The sequence below is a fragment of the Mytilus trossulus genome, chromosome 8 (genome assembly GCF_036588685.1).
Source record: "Mytilus trossulus isolate FHL-02 chromosome 8, PNRI_Mtr1.1.1.hap1, whole genome shotgun sequence".
Classification (NCBI taxonomy): domain Eukaryota; kingdom Metazoa; phylum Mollusca; class Bivalvia; order Mytilida; family Mytilidae; genus Mytilus; species Mytilus trossulus.
The window spans coordinates 14191813-14214253 of record NC_086380.1 but is presented as its reverse complement, the minus strand read 5'-3'; the positions used below and the strand labels follow the sequence as shown (position 1 = coordinate 14214253).

Below are 22441 nucleotides of genomic sequence, written 5' to 3'. Positions count from 1 at the left end.
ATGTTATACAATACGTTATCTAGATTAACTTTTATATCATAAAAACGACACTGAGTACTTTAACTATTACCTGCATACTTGTTATGTATCTAAACTGCAGTTTGATACAAATATGCCTGTCTATAATCACTTTTTCCTACACAAATATAACATTTAAAAAACATCCAAATAGATGCATGTGCATGATAAACAGGGTTTAACGGAAAATACAAAATAAAAGCAATCTTTTGATGATTTTTACTTACACGTTTAACACAAAGTCCGTCTGGATATGACATATACAACTCGAATATATACCTTCAAAAATTATTATTCGATCTTCTTAAAATTGAAATCTTAATGGTTTATTCTAAACACACTGGGTACGGGTTTTGTTTTGCAAGGTATCCTAAATATAAAAAGATCTTTTCTGATACAGGCCATCTATTTTCCTTAGTTTTTTTTTTAATGTTTTTTGTGAATTTAATGCAGCATTTTGGTACTGATACTCCAACTGTATACCCAAACGCTGGACGAATTACCATCATCTTAAAATTTTGTATATCAATTTTTCATTTGTCTATCTTTTTAGCTTACGCAGAAGATAACGAGCTATTACATTTATAACATATGTGTTGCAAATGCTTTGAAACTCACTGAATGATGTTCCCGTGAATTGTGGATTATTCATTGCATGTTTAATTGATAACCCGCGTCTTAATGGTCAAATTATTTTCAATATACTTACCTTGTAAATAACACATTTAAACCATTTATACTTGTGTCGTCTTGTATTTTTGTGCGAAAGTAGCTAGGAGAACAAGACCGCCTCTACATAAAATCAGCCAATAAGCATCCCTGGTGATATTATATATGTTTTCGTTTGAATGTACCGATAAATTCATGTCAAAAAGAACGCATCAGACGCTTGACATCAAAATTTACGAACACAGGTTAAGAATTTGTTAATCTTCTCCATGGTAGTCTCAATATATATCAATCCACACGCCCTTAGATCTAGTCTTTGTGTATTGCTAACTACACTCAAAACCCTTAAGACCTTTCAAAAAACAAAACAAGATACACCCAAAGACTATAGACAAAAAACTAAAAAAAAGGCAGTCTTGTGATTTTAAGTAGAGGTTATGGGTTTCGATGAGAAAAATATATATGAACTTCACATGTTTACCCGGTCGGATATTTTAAACGATCGTGAGAATAAAATATAAATCCCTGAAAGTATGATTTCCTTTCGAAAAATTGATATAGTTTTAATCTCACTGTGACTGTTTTTTCCACGAAATTGCATATCAGCTATTTTTCAATTAATCAATTCAGATCAGTAATAAAAATACCTTCATGTGCTATGTTCAGAGATTTAAAGATTTACCTAAAATTAAGGTTTATTGGACCAGTCTTTCCTAAACTAATTGTTTCAAGACATAAACTCATTTAGATTTTTGTAAACAAAATACTTTGATAATGTTTGCTTCAAACTCATATTATTGAAAAACAAATCATCGGCGATTTCTTCAAATAAGTTGAAACACAAATATTTATACTGTATCTTGTCAAATGACATCTTAGGTAAAGCGGAATCCGAGCATATAATAGCAAAATTGTGTCCATAGTACACAGATGCCCCACTCACACTATCATTTTCTAAGTTCAGTGGACGGTACAATTGAGATAAAAACTTGTTTGGCATTAAATTTAGAAAGAACATATCATAGGGAACTTGTTTACTAAATTCAAATCGTTCGTACTATAACGTCATCAAAACCTACCTCCGTCGACGACAAACTTTAACCTGAATCGAGACCGACGGGCAAACGAACGGACGGACGAGCAAATAAATGGACGGACTAACGGAAGCACAGACCAGAACACATAATGCCCCTCTTCTATCGTAAAAGTGGCATAACAATCACTAAAAATGCATCTTTTTCGATACATTGCAGTTTTTCATAACGACACATACCAGTAAATAGTAAGGTCAGAACGTCTATGTAACCGTATTTATATTTGCTTTAATCTTTAACTAGTATCATGCACCAAAAAAGTTAATATATTTCATTTCAAATGAACTTATGTTTTCTGATTAATAATATCATTAACAAGTAAATGTGACATCTACCTATTGAGAAAACAAAGCTTCTTATGAATGTTTGATTGTGTGTGCATAATTATTGTTGTGTGTTAAATAAGGACAACACTTGTATACCTTTGTTCAAAAGTCACTAATCGATTGGAAAGAGGGAAACACGTCAGCTTTAAAGGGTAAGCAAAGGAAACGCAGGAACGCTCATGCGCAACAAACACACATATAAACGAACTGTTTGATAATAACCGCCATAACTCTGACTTGGAAAAGGCCATTTGAACAATGCATTTTGTAACTTGTTTGAAATCACCATGATATATAATGATTGGAAGTATTGTATTGAGTATAATTGTCATCTTCTGCCATTGAAATAAATGACTAAATGCATACAAGATATATTTGTTTATTGCTCATGAAATATTGTTAAACTTAGTACAGGCGTTCAGAATGCTTCAAACATAAATACTTTAAATTATTATCGAAATTATCGAAACCTCAATTCATATTTGACAGTCAGGGGCGTTTCTTAAACAAGTTAAATTTTTAATTACTTATATAAGTAATTTTTGTTTTTAAAAAATATGAAATTACTTAATAGAGTTATTTTAATTTTCAATAGAAACATAGACTAAATGTAGTTTTCATGATTTTAAACATCATTTTATATCATAAAGTAAAGAATTTATCAGGTTTGGGAGGAGTATAGAGATAAATGGTAACTTGAAAAATAATGACAAAAATATTACTTGAATTAGTTATTGTATACATTTTTGAAAAAAAAATAGCAATTACACTTATCTAAGGCACATATGTATTTGATTTGGGTTACAAATTAGAAATAACTTTAGGTCTTAATTAATTCACAAGTATCTATCTATTAATATCAGTCTACCTTCAAGATTTTAGAAGAAAATGATAATTTAATAGTCCGAAGAGACCAATCTTTGACCCAGAAGCGTCGGTATGAACGATAAGTGCGTCAGAAAGTTAATTAGTGTTTTGGAAGAATTAGTTTTTATATATCAAGGGGAAAAAAACCAGATGACTGCGAACATTATTTGAAGCTAGTACAATCTGTATTATTGGACACCTATAAAACTAATATTCAGAAAAATAACTTGTATAAGTTATATTTAAATTAGCCTCGTTTTCAACATTACTTGTATAGGTACTTTTAATTGTTTCTTGTTTAAGTAATGCCCCTGACTGTTTGATATAACTTCTTTGATCTTCATTATTGATAATGAACTATGTATCTCGAGGATGACTGCGAAAATTTTGAATAAAAGCAAATACTAAAAATAAATGCCATAACTTGTACTTTAAAACTACCTGTATGATGTATCTTATAATTAAGATGACAATAAACTTAAATAGATAGAAAATTCTCTCCTTTACTGGGCTAAGATCGGTTCGTTTCAATTTCATATCCTGCATTTTTTCCTAGTAAATGAACTGAAATGACGAATACAGTCTCCATTTAAACCCTCAAAGACTCTAAAACATATAATATATGCTGTAGTTTCATTCAGTATTATCACCTCTGTAAACGCACCGAGTACACTACCCTTCTAAACGGATTTAAATCGAGATATAATTATTTCATGTAAAACATCTGTATTGAAGGTATTGTGATATCGATTTAAAGGATAACCTATTCAAATCTAATAATCTGATTAAATACAAGGTTAATGTGCTGATATGTGATAGCTCTGACAAATTTGAATGTCTAAGTGTAATAAGTGCAAAACAAGTATCGTTTTAGTGAATTATCATCAGCAATCATACCATCTCTCCATATTTTTATATACAAATATTTCAATATTTAGCTATTGATATCGAACTTCACAATCATTGATAAACTCAATTAATTACTTTATAAAAAAATCGATCAAAGTTATACTTATATCAATGTTGTACCCTAGACGAAACCACAAAACACAAAGGCAATTCTTTTTTTTTTGGTGTGATAACTACCAGTACCTTCTAATAGTTTTTTTTTGCGTTAGGATAATTAAATTGTATGTTTTTTCATAGCAAATAGCTAGAGAAATTTTGATTTTTGTTATATTCATTTTCTTAATGTCAGTGTACCCTTCTCATTGTTATTTAATTTGTCATTTGAAAAGGCAGAGTTTCCTGGTCAATGGAAAACAGCTATTGTCATGCCGTTATTCAAAACCGGAGACAAATCACTGATTTCCAATTATAGACCAATCTCATTATTATCAGCAGTGGGTAAAGTTTTTGAAAGAATTGTGTTTAAAAATGTATTTAATCACTTAATAGCAAACAATTTATTATACAAATTTCAATCAGGTTTTATTCCAGGTCATTCTACCGTTCACCAGCTAATAGAAATTTACTATAGGATATGCATGTCACGTGATGATCGCTGTATAACATCTGTTATATTATGTGATATCTCGAAAGCTGTTGATAGGGTATGGCATAGTGGCCTCTTAATAAAACTTAAAGCGTATGGTATTGATGGAAATATGTATAAATGGTTTGAAAGTTATATTTCAAATAGAAAACAAAGCGTTTTTGTTTCAAATGCCTATTCGCCTTTTGATAATACTAATGCAGGAGTTCCGCAAGGCTCTGTATTATGTCCCCTACTATTTCTTATTTATGTAAATGACATAGCTGATAATTTGACAAGTCTAACTCGATTGTTTGCTGATGATACGTCTCTTTCTTATTCCAGCAATAACCCTTACACTATAGAGAATGTCTTAAACAGCGATTTGGAACAAATTTCAGTATGGTCTAAAGATTGGCTTATTAACTTTAACCCTAATAAGACAAAGGCTATGATATTCTCCTGCCATACTTCCCCAGATGATATTGAAATAGAATTTCAAAACCAGTTAGTAGAATTTGTCTCCTGTCATAAACACTTAGGGATTACTTTTGATTCCAATGGTAAATTCCATACACATATAGAAAATATTTTAAAGTGTGCAAGCACAAGATTAAATGTTCTTAAAAAATTGAAATGTGTATTGAATAGAAATTATCTTGCTCGTATATATTTAACTTTTATAAGACCCGTTATGGAATATGCATGTGAGTTATGGGATGGGTGTACTCAACAAGAAGCCGACAATTTAGAACATGTTCAGTTAGAAGCAGGGAGGTTATTAACTGGGTTGCCCGTGTTTGCTAGTCGGGAAGCTATATATTTTGAAACTGGCTGGCAATTGGTTGTGGACAGAAGAAAATCAAGAAAGCTCAATATGTTCTATTCTTTACATAATGGGACTGCCCCTGATTATCTCTGTGATTTAATGCCCCCGCTTGTTGGTCAAGTATCTAACTACGATTTGCGAAACAGTAATAATCATGTAGTACCCGGTTATAGACTAGACATAACTAGAAAATCCTTTTTCCCATCCACTACTATTGAATGGAATAGCCTTCCCCCCGACATACGTATGTCCAAAAACATAAATATTTGTAAACGAAAGATGAAGTCCATATTGATACAGCCACCTTCCTATTTTAGTTGTGGGGATAGAAAACTTAATATCATTCATACACGTTTGAGAAATATGTGCAGTTCTTTAAATTCAGATTTACATCGTGTTAATATTAAACCAAGTCCCGCATGCAGCTGTGGCCACCCTGTTGAGGATAGTATACACTATTTTTTAGAGTGCGCTCTCCACAACGACACAAGAGAAATACTGTTTTCAAAATTAGAAAGTTATGCTATATCCATTGAGCTTCTATTAGCTGGTGACGGTGACCTTTCTTTTCAGCAAAACAAAGACATTTTTGAGTCCGTACAATCTTATATCAGAATAACACAAAGATTTAAAACAATCAATTAACATTCTTATTTTCTACTTTACAACATTTCACTCCAGTCTAGTTGTTTCATTATTATTCCTTATTATATTGTATTTTTTTTCTTTTTTCTTTTTATTTCTAATTTTTGTTTGAAGTATGTATTACATGCATTACTACTATGTTGTATTTTTTTCTTTTTCGCCATTATCTAATGTATACGTACTTTGTGTTTATATTTATATTGGGAGAGGACGTCTCTAATGTTGTTATAACTTGTGTCCAATCCCTTTTGCTAATTTTGCAAATAAAATATGTTTAAACTAAACATGTAGAGTTGTCAATGTCATTTATTGTCGGCATTTAAGGCCGGACATCGTTGGGTTGCTGTAATTATGTTATCATCTATATATATACCTTTCTTGAAAATTAGTAGGACAACATATTTATATTTTTAAATTTCCAAATCAAAACCCAATGCCCTTGTGTTATATACCTATATACGGTTGATGGCTAGGTTGATTAGTGCAAATGCCTGTCTATACGCCAATTGATTTACATACTGAAGTCATCGTAAATGGAAAAGAGTATGCGTTAATTTTTGGTTTGAACTGTTTTTTTACCGTTTACAAACTTTACAGTATATGTAGTGATTACGACTAGTAACAACAAATTGACTGCTGCTCGACCCCCTGTCTCCTCTCCATTTATTAAAAAGAAAAACTTCGGAAGTGCCTCCTTAAGAACCTAAATAAAGTTACATCGAACGTCATATTCCATAAGTCAAAATCCTTGACTATATATAAAACACCGATCGTTTTGGATAACAGGTAAATGTCATTGCACACAACGGCACACAAATATCTGCATACGAAAACATGATTAATGTTTACTCACATACTACATGTATTATGAAAAATACAAAAGGCTTTTAGAAAATGAATAAAATCTGAATATTGTCTTTTCGGAAAATTAGGTTTAAATGTTGATACTAGTCATTCCTTTTACGTCACACAAAATAACGAAACATTTCAATTTGTTTATCCATAGCTCAGTTACTTGAATTTCACGTTGACTGCTTAGTTGCAAATGACTCATTTGTATAATTAAGGCTTGAAGGGATCAAATTAATAGATTCATTTTAAAATCAGCTGATTGCACCATAGGTCTTAAATCAAATTAAAACTAATAAATGTGAATCATTAGAACCTTTTCAGGTGAAATAAGAAATAAAAGTGTCACTTTATATCGTTACGCTAGTTAATATTTTCACTTAATTATACATGTTTCAGTCAGTTGGTCTGATTGCTTGTTTTTGCTCACAAAATTGTCATATGTTACATGTACCTAATATCAGCCCAAATTTGCACTTGTATCTAAATCAATATTGTAGGTGTGTGTGCGAGCATCATAAATCGTATAGACGTTATAAATTACAGAATCCTTATTCGTATCAGAAAACTCGGCACCATCTTCATCGTTCCCGATAGAAAAAGCAAAAAAAAGCGAATCTGACGCACGCCGTTCATAAGTTTTAATGTGCGTATTGTTATGCGTTTACTTTTCTACATTGGTAAGAGGTAAAGGGGGAGGGTTGAGATCTCACAAGCATGTTTAACCCCGCCGCATTTGTGCGCCTGTCCCAAGTCAGGAGCCTCTGTCCTTTGTAAGTCTTGAATTATTTTAATTTTAGTTTCTTGTGTACAATTTGGAAATAAGTATGGCGTACATTGTCACTGAACTGGTATATGTTTGTTTAGGGGCCAGCTGAAGGACGCCTCCGGGTGCGGGAATTTCTCGCTGCATTAAAGACCTGTTGGTGACCTCCTGCTGTTGGTTTTTTTATTTGGTCGGGTTGTTGTCTCTTTGACACATTCCCCATTTCCATTCTCAATTTTATTAACTGTTTTATTTTATTTTCACCATCACGCATAAGAAGAATGCAATGGTTTTTCTGTGATTGAACGAATGTGTGAACTTGTTTCTACATGAGTTTTGAGAATGACTGCATATCTTACGATATTTAAATCAAATTCTAGACTGACGAGTATAGTGTCTTACATTCTAGTAATAAGTGTTTAAGTATGCAAAAGGCAGCAATATCATTTATATCAAAATAAGTCAATGATCCTCTCCGTATACCTAAACTGAATGATTTGTACTTGGTTTGCTGTTTTTCAATTGCATTTTTTTAATGAATTATGTCGCTTCAATCTTATCATTAACAAAGGAGTAGGTCCAGTGAGAGCCGAAATTGGCCTCAAATTTCAGGTTCATCTAACGACAGATTTAAAACACTTAAGTGTCTATTAAAATTGATTCAATTAGTATATATGCAAGATTTGAACTGGTTTTAGTCATTAAAAACGTTCAGATTTAAGATTTAAACATGAAAAATCAATCAAATATGCAAAAAAACGTCACTGTTCCGATGTTCCTTGTCAAAAATGAAAGTGACTGCATCCCTGTTCATCCTCCACCTTCATGTATGTTATGTATTATCTTCAAGTACAACTTATAGTTCGATATTATGAATAAACACAAATGCAGCCACTTTCATTTAACACGGAAACAGTCTAAAATTTAACGAAAATGCTACAATTGTGAAGATTTCAGTAATTTTACGCGACTTAATGATGCTTATACCCGATATATGTACATTGTAAAAAATAGCCCATATTTATGTATCAGAAGCATTCTACTTTCCAATAAATAAATACAAGATTACATTTTTACAGTTTGGTAAAACTCCTATACTTTGGGGCCAAAAAGAGGTCTTACTGAACCTACTGCTTCAACAAAGATCCTAATAGTGCGGTGACTGAAGGCAGATTTTTTTGAATTTAATCTCCCCACCGAACACACACCTATATAATATATCATTGGAAAGAAGAAATCGTGTACTATAATACTATGCCTGTCGTCATGACTTGATATGGTCACATTTTTTTCAAATTGAGGTCAAAGGTCATATGTAAAAATCTTTGAAAATTTGGGAGGGTTTGAATTTTGACATTTTTTTCTATTTCTAAACTATACCTAAATAAAAATGATACTGTTTTGGCTTTATTAAGTTTGTTATTATACATTAACCTTAATCATTGAGATTTTTTTTATCAAAAAAATTCCTAAAACGACGTTTTATAAACAAAACTTCAAAAATCAAGTTTTCAACCTATTAAATGTTTTTAGCACCTTAACCTTATGAAAAATTTCAATTTCGGTTAAAAAATCCAGTGTCATGCAGGGCAATACTTTAAAATTATTTTCTAAACTATCATTTTGGTTGAGGTATCAAACCAAAGCAATATAACTCTTCAGTCAAATATGACATCAAATTGAATTTGTGGATACTTCAGGTTTTTTATAGACTACTCATTGTTTTTGGTTGTTTTTTTACAATTATTACTACTTCCATAGTATAATCTGTTGTTGTGTATTTAACTCTGGTAAATATCTATTATATCATAGGTTTTGTACCTATATCCCCCCCTTTTTTTCTATGCAACGTACCACAAACTTTAAAAGTATTTCATATAAGAAAAAGAAGATATTAAATGATTGCAAATTAGACAATTACATGTAACTCTCCAAATGAGACCAAATGAGACATAAATTAACAATTATAGGTCCCGTACGGACTTCAACAATGAGTAAAAGTTATACTGCATAGTCTTCAATTCCCAAAATGAATAATGTAAAACAAACGAAAAATCTATCGACTTGATTAATATACAAAATTAATATGAAAGAAACAAATATAGTTAATAGAAAAAACTGCATTACCGTCTCGTGACTTCAAAGTGAAACAGACACATACAGAACGTGGCGAGGGATAACTTTTTTAAGGGCGCGCCAACACTCCCCTAACCTGGGGCCTGGGACCGTGTGTATCAGTGCAGAAAGCTTTATACCTAATCAACCGTCATCCCCATCATCTTCTTTTTCATCAACGTAACAAGACATGTTTTAATATTTCTACACATTTCACTCATGGCCACAGGTCTGCACATGAAAGGTTCTGCTCAAAGCAAACACCTTATTTTGAGTTTTACTTTACAAGTACAGACAAGGTATTGTAGAAAATCTAAGACATTGGTTCCTAAAAAATAACAGCTTCAAACCATCCCTATCAATTTATCCAAAATTTAACAGAGCTCTAAAGGGGTTTTTGGAAAGTGCGATGGCAGCCATATGCTTGTCTGCAAAGATACTGGGGAAACATTATCAGAGACGAACACACTATCTTGAATTCGCTCAATTTCATGGTTGGCAACACATTAGGTAGCGTACTAGCGTCGCACTTCAATTTTAGAAGCATAAAATCCATTGGCATTCAAAGTTTCAACAAGGTATTTCAAACAAAACTCATGGTACATTTGTAATGCCAATCCTAAATGAAAATGAGGGGAGAAAAGGCCACACAAACGACTGACTCAACAGTTGATTAGCATTTACGCAATTTCTCTGGTGCCATTTTCCGAGAATAGTCTTGGCTGTATGCAATTTCATCGAGAAACCATAAAATGAATTGCGATAAATACGAAGGCATTGGCTGAATTGAAAAAGGAAGAAACAATTCATCCGAAGTTGGGTATTCTTCTGTAGAGTCTCGATGTCTTTTCTAAGCATACATGAGCGGAATGAAACATATGTCCGTGATTTGTATCTATTACAGTTGACATTGAGATTCCGAGGTCAGTTTTCAATTGACTAGCAGCTGATATGGCATCTCAAATAGTTTTTTTGCTACTAAATATTGTTATATTTGCCTTGTACTTGTTGAAATTGTTTGACAACTGAATTTCCATAAAAATCAAATGATAAAATTGTGAAAGGAAATGGTGAATGTCAAAGCGACAACAACCCGAGCATAGAGCAGACAACAGCCGAAATGAGTTTAGACTACATTTTACAAGTAGAATGTTTTAAATCTGAATCAACAGGAAGGAAAGATCCTGTTTTAACTTAAACCTTATCTGACACGGATAAAACATTCTTAATACGCTCATCTGATTCAAATTTCAGTGGATTTTTTTAAGCACTGCATAAAATTTAACGACTTTTGTCTTTTCTTTGGACTTGATGGAGCAAGTTGCAACGGACTTAATATATCATGGAATATTTACTGAAACTATACGTCAATTATTTTGATTTTACAATAAGACTTTTCTGACAAAGTATATTTGTTGTTTTATAACAAAAAAACATAGAATATAAACATATTCAAACAACGTATGTGGCATATATCAGTGTACCATAATGAAAATATGTGTATATAATAACGAAAAAGGAAGTAATTCCATGTATCAGTTGAGAGCAAATTATTGACTAATACACAAAATGTGACGGAAGGCAAGTGATTCAGTTCCGTGTTGAAATTGAAGTTTTTTTCTCATTCTTATTCCATTGATTTCTTAAGGTTTCTTTCATATTTTAGTTTCGAAATTTTTATCACTTATTAGTTTTATGAATTACTATATGCTTAAAATATAATGGGATAATCTTTATAACTACTATGAAGAAGAAACTGAAGTTTGTGTCTAAATTTGCAATTAAAATTACCTCAATTTTAAACAGTCCAAACTTCGCAAATTTTATAGATTAAAATAAAATAAAATACGGAATAGAATATTTTGACATATAAAAATAGCTCCAGGAAAAACTATTTCAATTAAATTTAAGCAAACATACACAATTTTTCATTTTGAAAAAGGGGGATTGAAACTCTCCAATATACTACTAGTCATTAAAACGACTTTTTTGAAAAATATGACCGTACGAAATTTTGACGACAGGACAAAAACGAAAGAAGACATATTTGTCTTTAAGTTAAGACCATTTTTAGCCGTGTGTTATTTGGCGAGATTAAACTCGCGATCTAGACGTCTTTTTATACTTCTGTCACCGCACTATAATGAAATAGCTGTCATTATGGTGACTATTTGATACTGTTAACCAACTAATTTTCCTTGATACTTTATTTCGCGTTTAGCCCTTTCAAGTCCATTTCGCGGCGATTTTATTTCGCGATTCTCAATTGAAATTTACTTTGTGTAGTTTTTTTTCGGAAAATCAAAGTTTTATTCATTCGCGACGATTTATATTCGCGATATATTTTCACTCTCGAAAGTCTCAAAAATAAGTTGGTTGACAGTAGTGTCGTCAATATTATCTTAACATTGTTACTTCATTCAAAGAAATTTCCCTTTTGAACAATTATTTTTTCAAAGACACGGCATAGCATTGATTATAAGCGCATAATAAGATACCTAAATTTAGGATATCATTGTTTCAACGAAAAGAGAAACATATTATATATCATCTGTGTCCATGACATTATAACATTATTATGGATGTTTACTTTTGACGGGAAATTGTGCACTTTAAAACCCAGTTTTTTTTAATTTATTCTCAATACAAGCTCTACATGTATCTGTTTTATGCTGACACACCAATATTTGCTCAAGACATTGTTAAAAGGACGATGTGATAAAGTGTGGTATGATGTAAATATATAAATACACTACGGAAATGTCTATGAATGAAGAAGTAAATTCTTCTTTCAAAGCCATGCACTCCACAAAGAGTGTAATTCTAACTATCTCTGAAGGTCTCCCGTGAACATATGAAGATCTCAAATTTTATACTGGCTACTTTATATACACTATTAAACTGCAAATAGTTATTTATTTCGGCCACAAATAAGTTTTCTAAAACTGATATGTCGAAATATTTTATAACGTGATTTTGTGGTTCCTTTATCGGTTACGGGTGTCACTTATGCATTTTCTTCTCCCCTCTCTGAACTACACTCGCACACAATAGTTTCATCGAATAGTTGTCTCTATTTAAAAGTTTTCAAAATAATATAGCTCTTCAAATGAGAGCCATATAGCAAAAAGACATTTACGCATTTTGTCGAAAAGAAATTGACAACGTCGTCGCTTAAAAAATACCCAAAACAATCAATAATTAACAAAAAATAACAGAGACAAAGAATGAGAAACCAGATCTTAAAAAAAACCACCTTCCTAAATCTGTCTTGTTAATGTCGGAAATGTTATTCCTAAACTTTAATAATATTTACGTTTCATGTGTTTATCCTTATTATTTATTTCACAGTATTATACTATTTAATTGTATTTTTACATTGGCTTCAATGACTCTCTCATGTTTGTTTATATAACAGTTATAGATTTTGCTGAGCTAGTCTACATACTTATAGATACTTTCCGGTATATTAATGACGTTTATTTCGCTAAATAATGTAAATTTTGGTGACGATGTTGAACGCATCTCTTCCATCGAACTAGAGATAAAGGATACATCACATACAGTAAAATCGGCCTCATATCTTGACCTTAATCACAAAATTGACAATGAGGGTCAGTTGAAAACAAAATTTTACGACAAACGAGTTGATTTCAGCTTTCCAATTGTTTGAACTTTCCATTTCTAAGTAGCAACATTTCAGCTGCACCTGCATACGGGAAATTTATCTCCCAATTGATACGATATTCCCGTGCTTGCATTTCCTATCATGATTTTCTTGATAGAGGGTTGCTGCTCAAAAGGAAGCTATTACACCAAAAGTTGAAATCATCCATTCGTAAATTTTATGGACACCATCACGAGTCGGTTGACCGCTTTGGAATTACTGTTTCACAAATGATATCAGACATGTTCCTTACGTCGTAACTACAATCCCCTTCCCTTTCATGAATGTGACCTACCGAATTAGACTATTTACCCGATTTGTTATCACATAAGCAACACGACGGGTACCACATGTGGAACAGGATCTGCTCACACTTTCGGAGCACCTGAGATCACCCCTAGCGTTGTCAGTTTATTTTAGATTTATGAGTTTGACTGTCCCTTTGGTATCTTTTGTCCTTCTTTTATTAAAGGTAGCAGGATTGTAATATATACGCCAGACGTGCATTTCGTCTACATAATACTCATCGGTGACGCTCATATCACAATATTTAAAAAGCCATACAATTACAAAGTTGAAGTGCATTGAGGATAAAAAATTCCAAAACGTTGTACCAAATACCGCTAAGGTTGTCTTTGCCTGAGACACGAAAATCCTTAGTTTGTCGAAAAATTTAAAGTTTTCTGAAGAGAAAATCTATGAAAATGACCACATTATTTATATTAATGTCAAATACACTACGAGCGCACCAAATTATAAAGTCTGTTTGTAATGTTTTACCTTCTTTTAGTGTATATTTATGAAATATTTAATATTGAATATATCTTTGTATTCGAAATTTTGATTTGATATACCTGCAAAAGTTACGTTATCCAATCATATAATCTTGTTGAAGGCTTTGTATAGTGTCCACGATATATCGAGCAGTTAAATGCAATTATAAATTTCACGAAAAAATTCAGGTTGAAATTTCGCAAAGTGTTTAATTTGACGAACAAGTTGTAATCATGCGAGTTTTCATTGAAGTGAACCTACCTTTATCTTACATAACGTTGCGAATCGAACTGAGAGAAAATGTGATTTATATAAGACTTCCTTCCTTTCAAACAAATGAGCATAGATATAATTATAAGAAAAACAAGACAATCAATGAGTAGTAGAGCAATGAAATAATTGTCAATATTTTCCTTCGACTCCTAAAATTGGGACACCTAGTTTTGTTATAAATAAAACTGAATGTAAATTGTTTCTTATAAACACAACTATATACTAGGTATGTTTTTTTTTAAATATTTTAATATAAGCGTCACTGATGAGTCTTATGTAGACGAAACGTGCGCCTGACGTACTAAATTGCGTATTTGATAACTTATTAAATAATCAAGTATTTTAAGATGGTGATCCCTGGAGAATGAAAGGTCTAGCAGAATAAGTGTCGACCTTTTAAATACACAAGATCATCAAGAATACAAAGTAAAAAAATTGGTACCTCAGACACATTTTTTTGTCTTCATACGACTCATCTGTGGTGAAGTTATATAGATTTAGGGATATAGCAATGCTAATATACAGCATTCGAGTTTAAAAGAGGGACGAAAGATACTAGAGGAACAGTTAAAGTAATAAATCGAAAATAAACAAAAAAGCCATTGCTAAAAATGAAAAAGACAAACAATATATAGTACACATGACACAATATAGAAAACTAAAAAATAACCACGCGAACCCCACCATAAACTGGGGTGAATGTATTCGTCTTTCAACAATTTACAAATAAAAAAAATGTGTTCATTCATTTAATGTGAGTCGTTTGTCATGCCTGCAGTGTACATTGCTATAATCGCCGTACTTTTAATTTATGATCAAAGTAACTAAACGAAACAAGAACATTTAAAAAAACAACAAAAAAAAATACATCGAATCTTTTGCATCCGAAGCTTATTGTTCAATTTTTTGTAAACATACTAAAATTGCAGGTTTTTTACAAGCTAGTACAATTCCGTGGTCCGTTTTTCCCTTTTGAACCACGTATATAATACGTAAACAATTCACATTGAAGAAGAGCAAATGTAAAGTATAAATAATAACATGCAACAACACAGTTAATATTTCACCGTTAATATATATGATATTTTTTTCTAAATCAATTTTCAACAACAGGAAAATGGTATACAACCCATCAAATACTTATTAAGATAAAGGTCAGTTATAAATAAGTGTATGTTTAGCAATAAAGGGAACTGAGATTTTTACGAACCAGGGAGTTTTTCTTTATTCTCCAGAAAAGATCTACAAGTAGCTGTTCTATGCTGTAGTGCAAATATTTGCTTAATATATGCTTTATATATATCATATGAATATTTAACGAATGATATGTTGGAGTGTGGTTAGACGTAAATACAATACGCAATTTCCTATGAATGAAGTAGTAAATTCTTTTTTTAAGGCCATGCACTCCACATAAAGTGTAAAGGTAACTATTTATAAAGGCCTCCCGTGAACATTTAATGATCTCAGATTATACACTGTCTACTGTAAATACACACACAAACTGTGAAATTGCACTTTATCTCGGCAACAAGTAGGTTTTATACAAATGATCGGTCTAGTTCTTCAATCAGCTTTAATAATGACACACTTTTGCACATTTTAAACTCATTAGTCGAAATAAGCTGACAACGTCATTGCTTTGAAAAAAGACCTACTGACGAACAAAATTATCGGTGTTCAAACTGATTTATTTAAAGAAAAACTAACAAAACAGACCAAATTATCTTTTATTTTGTATTTGCATATCTTGAGATGCATACCATTCTGATGAAATACTTGTATACCTTTGCATGTGTATAATGTCGTTTTCTCTCCGACGCAGTGTATGTTATTCCGCTTTTGTAGTAAGATTGAATCAAGAAAAAAACACTTCAAGCGTACCAAATTAAGAATTCGTTTTGCAATGTTTTGCTTGTTTTCCTTTGTATTCATGAAATATGTTGTATTAAATATATATTTGCATACGAAATTTTGATATAAACCTGCAAGGTTTCCTTTTTTGTATTATATATCTTGTTGAAAGCTTTGTATTGTGTAATTAATATATTTATTGGTTAAATGCAATAAAGAATTCCACGAAGAATTCCAAGTTAAATTTTCGAAAATTGTTTAATTTGACAATCAAGCTGTATTATGGGAATTTCAATTGAAGGGAAACTACCTTTATCTTACATCATAATGTAAGGATCGAACTGTGAGAACAATGTTTTTCAAATTAGTTTATATATGACCTACATCCGTACTTCTTTAAAAAAAATTTGAACATCGATAATATATATGATAAGAAACACAAGACTTCCAAATGATAGTAGAATAAAAGATTAATCGTCAATATACTTACGCTTGCTCCTAAAACTGGGACAACTAATTATAAAATAAATCCAACTGAATGTGAATTATTTCATTTAAAACATTGATATAGGTACAATGCGTCACATATGAACAAACAAATATCTTTGGACAGTGATCCCTCGGAGACGAAACGCCAAGCAACAGTAGAGTCGACCCTTTGTTCAAAATCAAGGATACAAAGCTTATAAAAAAGGACTTCAGACGCATATTTTGTCTGTAAACAACTTATCTATATGGCCCGAATCAGTTGCAAAATCTCATCAAATTTTAGATATGTAGCATTAATAACACAGCAATGGTAATATATAACACCACTCTAGTGAAAAACAATCGTTAACAAAAATTTACAAATAAAATTGTTTAAAATAAGTCTGTTAAGAAAACTTTTTCCGTCGTGTATATAACTATTGTTCTTACAGTACAATAGATAAGTTATCAAAATTACAGAAATACACATAGACACTTTCAAAATAACATTAATCATTCTGCTTCATAATCTCATTGTTCTTGAGTCTATGTTCTTTTTTTCGTTTCAGTATATATGTGTATATTGGAACATTACGCGGGTAGGTTAATGCGGTTTCAAATAATTTTTTACAATTTTTGGTGATTGCATCGAAATCTCATATATTACGTCATTTTCGAAACTATACGAATTTTGATTGGCTAAATCGGACGTTGGGAGAATTTGCTATAGAGTGGTGATTTTTTGGCTTCACCGAGGTCAAAGATTTATCAACTTGTTGTTTTTCGACAACGGCATTGCGACATTAACAATATCTTCATACATGACCATTGTTCCCTTGAACACTTACAGTTTTAAGTAATAAAATCGCCAAAAACTAAGATTCATCAACGTCAATGTTTAGCTTGTCACATGTCACAGTCATTATTATCAGCTGTTGAGCACTTGTCACAGAAGTCGGCACATGGAAATTACAATGGAAAGGTGGATTTTGCATACATTTTGAGGTAAATACGTTGTAAATTGTAACTCTTTATCACCGGTACCAATTTCTTCTTATTGAATTTGTTGAAGTGAATCAAAACATTTATAATTCGTCATTTATTTGGAAAACCGACGACGAAAACTGTTGACCTATGAATCAATCAAGGAATCAATCAAGTTAGCTAAATGGAAACAATGCTCGGAGAAAGATTGTTTTAATATAAGTTATATTAGACTTGATTTTTCCCAAGCTAACTGTTACATAATAATTACACCCCCCTTAATTCCCCCTTGGTTTAGTGTATGCAATAAATTAAAACTATTCATTTCTACTTTGGTAGTAAGGGGTGCACCCCCTATATTATCATACCCAGTCTAACTATCCTTAAGCTTAGTCATTTTTTGTTTATACTTTAATGTATACACCACCCACGCAAATGAACAGTGTTGGTGTTTTTACATTTTAAACAGAGAATGACATTGTTTCAATTCAGAATATTTTTTTTTATTGTGATTTAAGCATAAATTTTATTAAAATAAAACATGGATTTATTTCACAAATAGTATTTATATATCCATTGTCATTTCTAAGTTTATAAAAAAATACCAGAATTTATAAATGCATGTTCAAACAAATAAAATGTACTATTATTAAAGTTATATTTCAGTTATCAGGCTACTGAGATTTTACAAAATGAGAGAATTTGCTCATCTCAGTTAATATATTATCCAATTTAATTTTTAGTAATAGACATTGAAAATTTTAAATTGATCACCACTTTCATTCAATTGACATAAAGACTATTGATTACTAATGTAGGATTTGCTAATCCAAATAAGTGACTTTAAAAGGTGTCAATCTACATTGATGTAAATATTTCAATATCATACAGATTAAATACCTAACAGTTTTTTTAAGTATCTCCTTTATTGCTTTTTTCCTGCATGTTTAACAAAAAACTTTTGGTGTGTTTATTGCTTTTAAAGTTTTGATTATATAAATGCAATTTTATATTTGTCTTTTGCAGAATTTGTATTCACTGGTTTTTTTTTACTGCTTCCAAGTGAGTTGACATGTAGGAAGTCTGCATTATGATGTAAGCATTCAAATATTATATTATTGTTACTGACACTTTAATATTTTATAGTCACATCAAGTGATATGAAAGCTATTTAAAGATTAATTGCTTATGAGTTTAGATTACTCTGTCTATTATATTTATGTGTTAAGAAAGTAAACAAGCATGGCAATTATTTTATTACAAACATGTAAGTTTACTATTAGTTTTACCAACCACTGCTGATACTAAGGGCTATAGCTATTAAGCTTACTAAAATTTGATTATATAGAAGTTCTCTTTTTGTATCAGAATAAGAATATAAATAAGATAATTGTTATGTTCAAAATATTAATAACAGGGCACATTAAGAGCATATTATTATATAAATCAAGTACAATGATTGAAGTAATAGATAGTATGCATATATATATATATAGCAATGGGGCTTATAAATTAATTATATTGTGTATAATAATATCATTTTTTTTGCAGGATTTTAAGATGAATGAGAAACAATGGCTACTTCCAATACAATAGCACAATTGATAAAATGAATAAGACACAAGGACTGCACTTTTCATTCTAAGGAAGATCAACAAATGATACCCAAACAAGGATATTATGTTCATATCAGATTCCTGTACATGAGATATAAAGAGAAAATTCATTTTCCTGAAAAGACAACTCTTTACTTATACATATGTGTGACAAAATTAATGGAATCAAGACTGTTTTAACTGTGCTTAAAGGAATACAAATTAGAAGTTAATTGACTGTATTAAAAAAAAGTGAGAAAAAAATTTACTGTATGAAAAAGCAGGTTCAGCAAAAGGAAATATGTTGAAATGAATGAATAACTAACTGCAATGATTCTGGAACATGTGTTAGTTCATGATCAAACAAAGGAAAAATTTTATAAGAAAGTGGAATACATATGTGATATAGTGTCCTAATTATGATCACTGAGGAGAGGATGTTTCACAGAACTTTTACTTCATAAATGTGTCACTGTGTACAAATTGTGATTTCATTCAGTGGATAAATTATATTTAGCTGTGCTCCATGGAATATTAAAATCAAAATCATTAATAGAGTTTATTAATAATAATGTGAAACAAAAGCAAAAGTGTTAGGAATGATGAAATGTTTTCACATACAAATTAGCATATAGATTCATCAATAGGAACACTCATTCCCTAATTTCATTGATTGTGAAACATGTTTTATAACAAAAACAAAAAAAATATATGTTATTTGGTTATGATGGTAAGTTGTGACACATTGAAAAACATACCACATGAAGTAAAATAAGTCATGTTAGCTGCATTTAATACACAATTTCAAGTCAATCAATCAGTGAATGTATATTTTAAATTACTTGGGTTAAATGAAAAACTTTGAGGTTTTCTGGCAGACACTGATCATATATTCCCTTACAAAAACATTCACACCCCCTTTTCAGAAAGTACCAAATAATGCTTATTGAGGAGCAATTATCAATATTAATTCAATTATCTAATTACATGAAGCTTTAAAAGATGATAAATATTATAATAACTTTTCTTATTCAGTTCAACATGATTTAAACTGATGTCTGCTAGTTTAATGTTGCTTTATCCTTAAAAATAAACACCTCATTGATGGTTAGCATTGCAATTATAAAAGATAATATATTAAATTGATATTAATAAAATATAGATAATCAAAACAGTTGTCCAAGTTCATGATTATTCTAATTTATACAGATTTAGGCCACAGATTCATTAATTTGGGTCTGAACTGGGGGGTGAGGGGGGTTGTCAATTAGTTGCTATGAGAATTTTTCTCTATTATTTTTATTCAAATAGCATCTTTTCTTTACCCTGCAAAATTATTATTATATATTCTTTAAATAAACTTTACACCCTATATATACCTATATTTCTGTTTCCTGTACCTTAAAAAGAGATTACAGCTAATTTCCTAAAGCATGTAGAGCAAGACTTAGGTTACCTTGCTTGCTTTGTTTGTATATTGTACAATAATAATTTAGATAACATCCAATTGAATTTCACTATAATATTTACAGGTTTAAGTTTGCCTATATTTATTGTTTGAAGATGACAATCTTAAGTGCTTTAAGCTTTAAGCTTGGGTAAATATTTATACAAACAAGACAAGCAAGTCAACCAAAGTTTTACTCTACAAGCTTTAGGAAATTAGCTGTAACAGAAAATATTCTGCAAATTTATAAGTTACAGAGATAATGGTACATATATATATATATATATACATACATAGAATAAATACATATTTTGGAGTTTTAAGTATGCTTGAATGAGACACAGAATATTCATTAAATGTGTACATGGTGTATAAAGGGTATGTGTGAAAAAAATGTTGCAGGATTTGAAATATAATTAAATTTCCATTAGCTCTTGCACTATCATATATTTGGTATAAATTGATTTAATAGTCCCATACTTACTGACCATGGCACCATAAGTTTTTTTGTTATGAAAACATCATCTATTTTTCTTAAAGTATGTTTTCTATCAGCATGTGGTAATTAAATTTATTGAGAGAGAGAAAAAGCAGGACATTGAATATATATTTCAAGCTGTCATTATATATGGTGTGATTGCCACTGTGACCAACGACTGAATGATGAACAGTGTATGGGTCTGTATGATTTATGAAGAATGAGCAAGATTCATGATTTTATTGTACACTCTAAAGGTTTACACTGTTACAAGTGGCAAAACCCAAACATTGCAGGCACCTCACCTGACAAAATAGAATTCAAAGAGCTATCTGATTGATTGAATGGTGTTTAACGACACTTCCCACACTGTTGTGCAAATACACGGAGGTCATGTTTTATTGGTAGATAAAGCTACAGAGTCCGTAGAAAAATTCAATACATAATTTTTTTGCCAAAAAATACCAAACAGAAAGAAAAGGGGCTTCATACCCCAAGCCGATGTGTAATTATAATCATTCTGATCTATTCATGCTATTCTCCGAGTAAAATATGTATATTTAAATAGTTTGTTTCTTTTATTAAATATTTGGTTATGGAGAAGATGCAACAAAAAGTACATTTAAATAAAGATCAGCAATAATTTCCCGATGACTGAAATTTTTATTTCTGTTTACAGAATTACTTCCCTTTGAAAGTCACTTGTGCGTTTGTAAACAATGTCGGACACAAAAAATTGTGAAACACGTTAACTTTGACTCAAAAGTGCTAGCGTGTAGAAATGATGAATTTTTGAGTCAAGTTAACGTACAGAAAGCTGAATATTAATATTTTTTGAAAACTGCTACTCGGTTCATGTTGTTAATACCGTTTAAGTGTTAGACGTTGTAATATCTGAAGGTCAAAGTATTTTTGGCACAATTCAGCCGAAAATCTCCGTTTATGTATTTAATCTTTTTATTCAAAGGAGGCGAGTAGCACTTTTCTAATACTTTGGTATATAAGCTATCCACAGATAACAATATTTAGAAAAACAAGACTGTCTACACGCTAGCACTTTTGAGTTTACTGTTTTCACGTTTATAAAATAGATTTTGAGTGTCACGTGATAACCACGTGATAATTTGAGAATGTTATTTTTGAAAACGAAAATTTATATTGTCAACTTACTAGCAAATCTAAAAAATATAACAAATTACACTATAAATGAGTCAAAAAGTCTTTTTATTAAAAGTCGAAATTTAAGTAT

At 30.8% G+C, this 22441-nt stretch overlaps 1 long non-coding RNA gene across 1 annotated transcript; it reads left to right on the top strand.

Annotated features, from left to right (window-relative positions):
• Positions 1 to 17630: 17630 nt before the first annotated feature.
• On the top strand, positions 17631 to 19820 carry LOC134681670 (uncharacterized). Its single transcript, XR_010100655.1, has 3 exons — positions 17631 to 17693; positions 18699 to 18767; positions 19224 to 19820. It is a non-coding gene; the product is annotated as an uncharacterized LOC134681670 (long non-coding RNA).
• Positions 19821 to 22441: the final 2621 nt, after the last annotated feature.